Raw genomic sequence first — 8,439 nt, forward strand, 5'->3', positions numbered from 1 at the left:
TAAAATAAATTAAAACATGCTCGGGATTAAAATAACATTAATTAGAATTAAAGGACTAAATCGGTTATTTGTCTAAAATATTTATGTCAGTGACTAAATTATAAAGAAATAACATTAAGAGATCAAATTAAAAAGTTCATAATTTGATTTCAGTGACTATAATGAAAAATTACAAAGTTACTGGACTGCGTACGGGGTTTAACTTTTAATTAATTACAGACAGACCCCTCCCCAAAACGGCGTCGTTCGGGGAGGGGTATTTAAGCCCCAATATTACACGGCCTTAAGGCCATTTTTTCATTTCTTCTTTCCTTCTTTCTCTCTAAAAGCCGAGAGAGAAAAATTCTCTCTGGCTTCTCTCTAGCTTCCCTCACCGGAGGGAAGCCGGTCATCGGCAGGCAGCCGTATACCGCTGCCATCCCCGCCACCGGCCACCGTCTCTGGTGGCCGGAAAGTTTCGTTTTACATGAAAATAAAGGCCTTCTCTTCCTAAGGCCAAATCTGGCTTTAGTTTGCCCTAAAAAACTCCTAATCGGAGTAAATCTAAGAAAATACCTTTGGTATTTTCTGTTCTCCGGCGATGTTTGGCTTCCGGTGATGATCGAGGCTCCAAGGGTAAGTTTCCTTTCTTCTCTCTTTTTTTTAGTTTCTTTTTTTGCTTCCTCTCTATCTCTTCCTTTGTAGGTGGGTCGAGGCTTTTATAGCCTCGACGAGATGCGCCTCGGACCGGTCACAAGAGTGAAGGCCAGTGAGTCACCAAACCTATGGTGGTGACTCACAAAATCAAGCGACGTGTGCGGTTGTAATGGATCTTCTGGAAACTTTGACGGGGCATCATGGCAGCGGCGGAGCGACGTGGAGCGGCTGGAAGTAGAAACGACGCCGCGTGGTCCTTAGGGTATCATCACCTTAGGGTTTGTGCTGAATGCGTGTGGGTCGTTGGATCTCTCAGATCCAACGGCTGTGATGCTGAGGCGGCTAGGGTACTGAGATGGAAACCCTAATATGGTTTTAGGGTTTAGCTAGGCCATCTGGATCTGGGCCACCATGTTTGGGTCAATGTTGGGCCTGATGTATTCGGGTTGGGCTTGGAACTGTAATTGGGCCCCGATTTTAGCCTGTTTGTAATAATAATAATAATAATAATAATAATAATAATAAATAAAACAATAATAACAATAAATAAATAAATAAAATGGGTAAAAAAAAATTAGTATCTTCAAAAACAAAAAAGAAATCCAGGGAGAGGGAAACTCATCGGTGTTTGAATTATTTCGAAGATTCATCTATAGGTTTACGTCGGTTTAACCCATATCTCGGCAAAAGAACCCCAGATCCATACTCGGGGTGAAGAAACGGCGTTGATTGGTGGTCACCTCTCCACTTTCCATCGCCGGCTTACGGTGGCCGGAGCTCACCGACGGAGGTCTTCGCGGTGGAGGTACACCGGGTTCTGGGAAATAAGAGCTTTGGTGAGTTTGGGCATTTTTGAGAGAATCTCTCTCGATTTGTTTTGGCAACCGATCAAATGAAAGTTTAAGCCTTTTTTTTAGTCAATTTTAGACTATGATCATATTTCATGTTTCGAGCGTTGCATTAGATCTCTATTTCATTTTCGTCCCTGTCTTGTTTGTGATCATATTTATGTCAATATTTTAGTTTCGGTTGCTACTTCCCTTTAATTTCATTTTAGTCACTGATTTTTAGATTAGTATATGAGATTTTATAATTTTATTGTATGATAGTCCCTAATGTTTTTATTTCTGTTCTAATTTAGTCACTAGTAAATGTTTACTACTTTGATAATTTACTTTTTTTTTGGTAACCCTTGCTTCTCTTGTACATATATATTATCTTCGTGTGCTATATATTATTTTTTATCATTTCTATTATTTTTCGCGAGTAAATATATATATATATATATATATATATTTTAAATTTCTTACCTTTATGTATTTACTTATTAGTAGTGTACATGTCTATATGTTTTTTTAAGTATGTATTTTATGCATAATAAATACTTACTATATATATATTAAAAACCTTTTTTTTGTATTTAATTATTAATTAAATTTCAATTAGACTTTCCAAGAACATTAAATACTTTCCGTTCTATGTACAAGTTTATCATATATGTCTAGGTACATGTGCATTACATAGTTACTACATTACATGTTAATTTTCAAATATATATGTATCTTTTTCATGGTTTTTAGAACCGGACCGGTCAGCGAACCGGTCGTATTACCGGTTCATTAGTTCAACCGGTCGAACCGGTCAGATCGATTGTAAGAACCGGACGACATCATAATTATTTAAAGAATTAAATTAAAATTAAATAAAAAATAAAAAAATTTATGTTGAACTAGTTAACTGTCCGGTCCGGTTCGACCGTTTTCTTGCGATTCACTAGAACCGATTCAACCAGAGTATAATGAATCGGATCAGACAACGATTCCCGATTGAATCGGATAAACCGACCGGTCCGGTCTGATTTTCAAAACAATGATCTTTTTTATGTTTTCTTACTCGCGTCTTATTATATATATATATATATATATATATATATATATATATATATTCGTTTCTTTTTTAAATGCCTATATTTTTATAATAGAATTGTTTGAATAAAAAATAAATTATAGTCCATTTTTTGGGAAAGATCTTGAACGAAGAGCAGTCTATAGGAAACATTTCAGATATCTGGAATAGGATTCTTTAAAATGCACAACTAAAAGAATATCTCGTCAATTTTAACTTAATTAATATAAATATATTGTGCTTTAATCTATTTGTTTAAATTTGTACATTTAGGATATTTTATTCATATTTTCATGTCATTTATTATTTATTATTGTTTCATTCATTAATATTTCTTTTAATTTTTTCTTATTTTTTTTGGTGGAATCAAAGGTAATGTTGTTTTGTTTCAAGATTTAATGGGATTGTATCTAACATGATTGGACAGCGATTGTCGTTAATTCTTAAAATAAAGGAACATCTTTTTTCAAATAAAACCGAATCAATTAAATCATTTTCTTCAACTCAAATATTCTAAAAAAAAGAGAATTCATCAATATATAAAATTTTGCATTCGAATATATAAAATTTCATTATTTAGACAACGTATGATTGAGAGATATAAATTTTTTGCATTGTAGGGGTGTTAATTATTATTCACTATTTTCAAATTCTTAAAAATGAATTTCTAGTAATACACATACAAATTTATCTTTTAAATGATTTTTTAATTTGTTAAAAATACATTTTTTAGATATTCGTCTTATCTAAACTAAAAATCGATGACGACTCTAAATTTACTTCTCAATTTCAAATTAAACGAAATCCAAATATTTCAAAATAATGTTATAATTATTTTTAAATTTAATTATTTATTAAAAATAGTTATGAGAGATTGACGACTCTGTTGAGGATTTTTTAGAGTCAGACCTTATTCAATTATACGTTGTCTGAATGGTTGGAATTTTATAAATTTGAACTTTTATTTGAAATACGATCCTTTTAATTTAATTTTTTATAATCATGCATCATTTTTTTATTGTAAATAGTTATACTGATGTTAGATTTCTTTATTTTCAGACTTGTTAAGATTTTCGAAAATGAGTCTTTATTTTTATTTTGTCAAAAGGTTTGTAAATAGTTATCCTTGGTTTTCTTTCAAGCTTCGAGGGCAAATGACTAAGTGTAAATAATTCTATTGAATTGTTGATTTAATTGAAATGATTTCTAAGATTTTAATTGGCTTTTGGAGCTAATTAATGTGCTAATTTCTTAAATTGATTTTGAGGGTTTTTTTTAATGAAATTGAGTTATTTCTTGAGTGATTATAATCATACAAAATCAATTTTTCAATCGCAAATGATTTGGAAGTTGAATTCTTGAAAACAATGTTGATTTTCAGTATTTTTGGGAATTCGGAAATTTAGGTTTGTAGATGTTGTTTTGTGCGGTTATAGATGAGTTAGATGTTAATTCTAGTTGTTGTTTTTCAGCTTTTAGTGTAGAGTTTTGTGCGTTTTGGTTTGGAGCTTCCAGAGTGACGTTTCGGTTAGGTTTTCAATGTTTTCGAAATTTACACTCTATTTTGGAAACAAAGGATTCTGATTTGTTTTAGATTAGATGTTGATGTGTTAGTTTGCTTTGCAATGTTCTTATTGTGTTCTTGGTTGAGAAAACTTGGTGCTTTGAGTTTAGAGAACGTTGAGGCAGTGTTTGAAAGCATTTTCAATTTTCGAACAATAAGGTGTGTGACTCTCATTCTTAGGAAATACATATATTTCAAGGTTGAGGTTGTATAGTGTTGAATTTTAATTTTGATATATATATATATATATATATATATATATATATATATATAGTTTTATTTGGTTAATTGTGATGATGGAATATGAATTATGTAGATTTACATATGATGTCACTTACGTTGGAAATGAGAATAAGAATTGTGAATGTGATGTGTTGCAAATGATATATTGGATTTTGGAAACAGTTTTGTGAAAATATGTATATAGGTTTAGGTTAGGCTCTGGTTCAGGTCTGGTTTGGGTGTTATAATAGGGTTTGGGTTGTGCCTAATTTAGGGTTTGATTGGATGTTATAATAGGGTTTGGTTTGGGGTTTGTCTATAAATAGGTGTTGGAAAAATGGCGATTACATGATTGAATTTAGATTAAGTCAATTTAGATATGAATTGTATTCAATTTAAGTTTAATTCAAGTCAGATTAAATATAATTCATCTTTAGTTTCGATAAGTTGAGTAACCAATTTGATCATTATTAAATTGAATTCATATCAAATGAATCGATTTTCAGTCCGAATCAATCTTCGGATCTTAAAATTATTTTGATATGAATTATGTATGAGTTTAATTTAGTATATATATATATATATATATATATATATATATATATATAAAAATATGTTTTTTATTTGTTAATCTTATTATTTAGGTTTAATTTCAACTCTCAACCATCATTTCCCCCGAATTCAACATCATCAAGAGGAAATTCATTATAACAAAGTTTGCTAGGTAGACATTTGATTTGATTTATAGATGCGCATCACTTCTAAATGATAACTTTTTTAAAAAAAAAATTGTTTGTTAAAAGAAAATATAATTTTTAAAGTTAATTAGTATAAATTATTCTTTTAGGTAGCGAATGGTTTTGTTTTTTTATAAGCTTTTATGTCAAATATTTTTTATTAAAAAATTAAAATTATTAGATGGATGTAGAGATGATTTTTAAAGAAGGAAATATGATATTATTCCATTTAAATATTATCAAAGGTGGTGATAAATTAGCTTTATAATATAAGAGAAGAATAAAAAATACACCATTTTATTATTTATCACATTGTTAAAAATAATAATAAAAATAAATAATTCGTTCAATTCAACTTAATTTTCAGATAAAAATTGATTTGATATTTTAAAAAATTAAATTAAGGTTGACTTCAGTTGAATTACAAATTAGTTATGATCAAATTGGATATTTTTTTTGGTACATTAAAAGTTTAGGTCAAATGTGGCTCCTCCAGTCTAGGACCAGGGCATACCTGAAACCCAATTGAGATTTACATAGGAATTTATAGATTGCCCATCAAGAGTGACAGTGGTAGGATTTGAACTTAGTCTTACAAGCTCAAATTCATAAATCCCAACCATTTGTGCCAATACTCGTTGGCCTAAATTAGGTATAGGTTAATATCGATCCAACTATGATTTGAATTAGTTTTAATTCAGTTCACTTTATTTTGAGTTTTAGATTAAATTTATATAATTATGTTTAAGTTCCTATCAAATATTGAATCAAATAAATTATTTCAAGTAATAGAATTCAACTCAAATTCTTTTAATTCTTTTTATATTTAAGTATAATAAAAACCAACCTACAAAGTTCGGATATCATTTTGGACCAAAAGTAAATTAGGGTTTTCATATTCTAACATAAAGTGATAAGAGGCCCAAATATAAACCCTAAACACTATAAAATTGTTAAGTGGCTAGGGCTTGAGCTTCGTTGCAGACTGCCCTGTACCTAACAGTAGCGGGAGTCAGAGAAGCCTCACCGCCGCCGCCGCCGCCATGGGTCGTATGCACAGTCGCGGGTATCTTTCTCCTCCTCCTCTATTTCTTTTTCTGTGTGTATAAATATACTCTTTAGTTGTTTACATTATTTCACATTTTTCCTTCTGTTGCAGTAAGGGTATTTCTGCCTCAGCTCTACCTTATAATAGAACCAAGCTGGCTCAAGATCTCTTCTCAAGATGTTAGTAATTGAACCCCTTTTTCAGATTCCTTTCTGATAGAAATGCTCGTGATTTTTGTCTCTTATGATTGAATGATAATATGTTCAGGTTGAAGAAAACATTTGCAAGTTCGCAAAGAAGGGCTTGACCCCATCTCAGATTGGTGTCATTCTTCGTGATTCTCATGGTATTTCTCAGGTTAAGAGCGTTACTGGTAGCAAGATCTTGCGTATCCTCAAGGCCCACGGTATCATATTCTTCTTTCCTTTCTTCTTCTGATTTACTCAATTTCCTTTTCTTATATTAGGATCAGGGATTTAAATTGCTGTTGCTTTCGAGTTGTGTTTTGTTTATCACAATTGGGGACATAGCGGGTGCTAATGTGGTGATAGCGGGGTTTTACGGTCATGCAATAATGGTTTCGGACGGCACTGCAATATAGCGGCCGCTATTCCAGTGGCAGACTGCTATTTAAATCTCTGATTATCAACCTATGGATCCATAGGTCTTGCCCCTGAAATTCCCAAGGATTTGTATCACCTCATCAAGAAGGCTGTAGCCATCCGCAAGCATTTGGAGAGGAACAGAAAGGACAAGGATTCTAAGTTCAGGCTGATCCTTGTTGAGAGTAGGATTCACAGACTCGCCCGTTACTACAAGAAAACAAAGAAGCTTCCTCCTGTCTGGAAATAGTAAGTCTGCATTTTGATGTTGATATAGTGATTTCATCGACTACTATGCATTTCTGCTCCACCATTAGTGGTCTGGTAGTGTTAGTGTTTATTCCATTCCTTTATGGTTGTTCTTCTTGCTTGGATGTGTGTGATGCGACATGTTATGATGATTCAAGGCAGGGATTTAAATTTTGGTTGCTTGTGTTTGCGGCAATAGTGTGTGCTATTGCCATCATTGTGGGCTATTCCGATAGTGGACTGCTATTTAAATCCCTGTTCAAGGGGTGAACATAAAATTTATCACTATGCTTGCATAATTCTATTTATATGTAAATCCCTTAGCCTAAGTTGCACGGAATCCATTTGTAATGTTAGAATTTGAGGGGAAGTCTTGGAATCTATGTACAAGATCCATTTCAGTAAGTTATTTGATGTGTTGTCATGTATTAATATCTGCAGCCATAGCATTAAATCATACAAAACATGTTAACTTGTCCTCCATTTTTTTTATTATTGTTTTCTTTGTGCTGTCCTTTGTTATATAGATGTGCAATGTGCATCTATTCCTATGTCTTGACTGGATATATATGTTCCTTAGAAGCTTTATGTTGCTATATTGATTCGACTTCTTGGTTTGCAGCGAATCTGCAACAGCAAGCACTCTTGTTGCTTAAGCATGTGCGGTGTTACAATTTTGGGGTCATCCGGGTTTGATGTTGATTATTTGAGGGAGCTTAGATTGTGATTTATTGTTCTAGTGAAATTTCATGATATAAGACTTATATTTATAGCAGTTAAAATTCGTATCTAGTTTGAAAGATAGTCGAGAACTTGTTATCCTTTTGTTTGTCCATTTGTGCCTTGTTTGTCATTTGAAGTAAGAATTTTTTTATTGTTTTGAAACCTAAAGTGCAGCCTTGCATTAAATGAGTTTAGTGTGAGCTGGTGCTATTAACGACCATTACATGGCCTTTGGTTTCAAGTTTGAAAATGAATAATAAAAAGAATGAATCCTATTTTGGAAATATTTCTCTAAACAAACATTTTTATTAGCTTTTCAAATGGATCCACAATCAAATTTTAAACATGAATTTGTTTTATTGAAAATGAAGTGTTTCGGATTGCTTTTGCGTTTTAAATGGATTTTTAGATCAAAAGTAATTTTATGAGCATTCCCAAACGGCATTTTAATGGGGTATACGATATATTAAAATTAACTTTTTGTATTATCAATGAAACAAATATTATATTATTAAAAATACGGTTATTACAATTTTACTTTTTTTTATAGAGAAATTTTAGCTTTATTTTTGTTTTTTTATAGGTAATTAGTTTTAAAATATATCAAACCAAAATTTTAAAGGGTAAAAGTACATAAATGATCACTGAACTATATGAGATAATATTTTTTATCACTTAAATTTCAAAAGTTATAAAATGATCATTAAACTTATCGAATTGTTATAAAATGGTTTAAGATAGGGATAAGATAAT

The 8,439-nt window shown here is 31.4% G+C and overlaps 1 pseudogene; it reads left to right on the forward strand.

Annotated features, from left to right (window-relative positions):
* Positions 1-6,037: 6,037 nt before the first annotated feature.
* Positions 6,038-7,737, forward strand: LOC120208042 (annotated as a pseudogene).
* The last annotated feature ends 702 nt before the right edge of the window (positions 7,738-8,439 follow it).

The sequence above is a fragment of the Hibiscus syriacus genome, unplaced genomic scaffold, assembly GCF_006381635.1.
Source record: "Hibiscus syriacus cultivar Baekdansim isolate YM2019G1 unplaced genomic scaffold, ASM638163v2 tig00015905_pilon, whole genome shotgun sequence".
In the NCBI taxonomy this organism is placed as follows: domain Eukaryota; kingdom Viridiplantae; phylum Streptophyta; class Magnoliopsida; order Malvales; family Malvaceae; genus Hibiscus; species Hibiscus syriacus.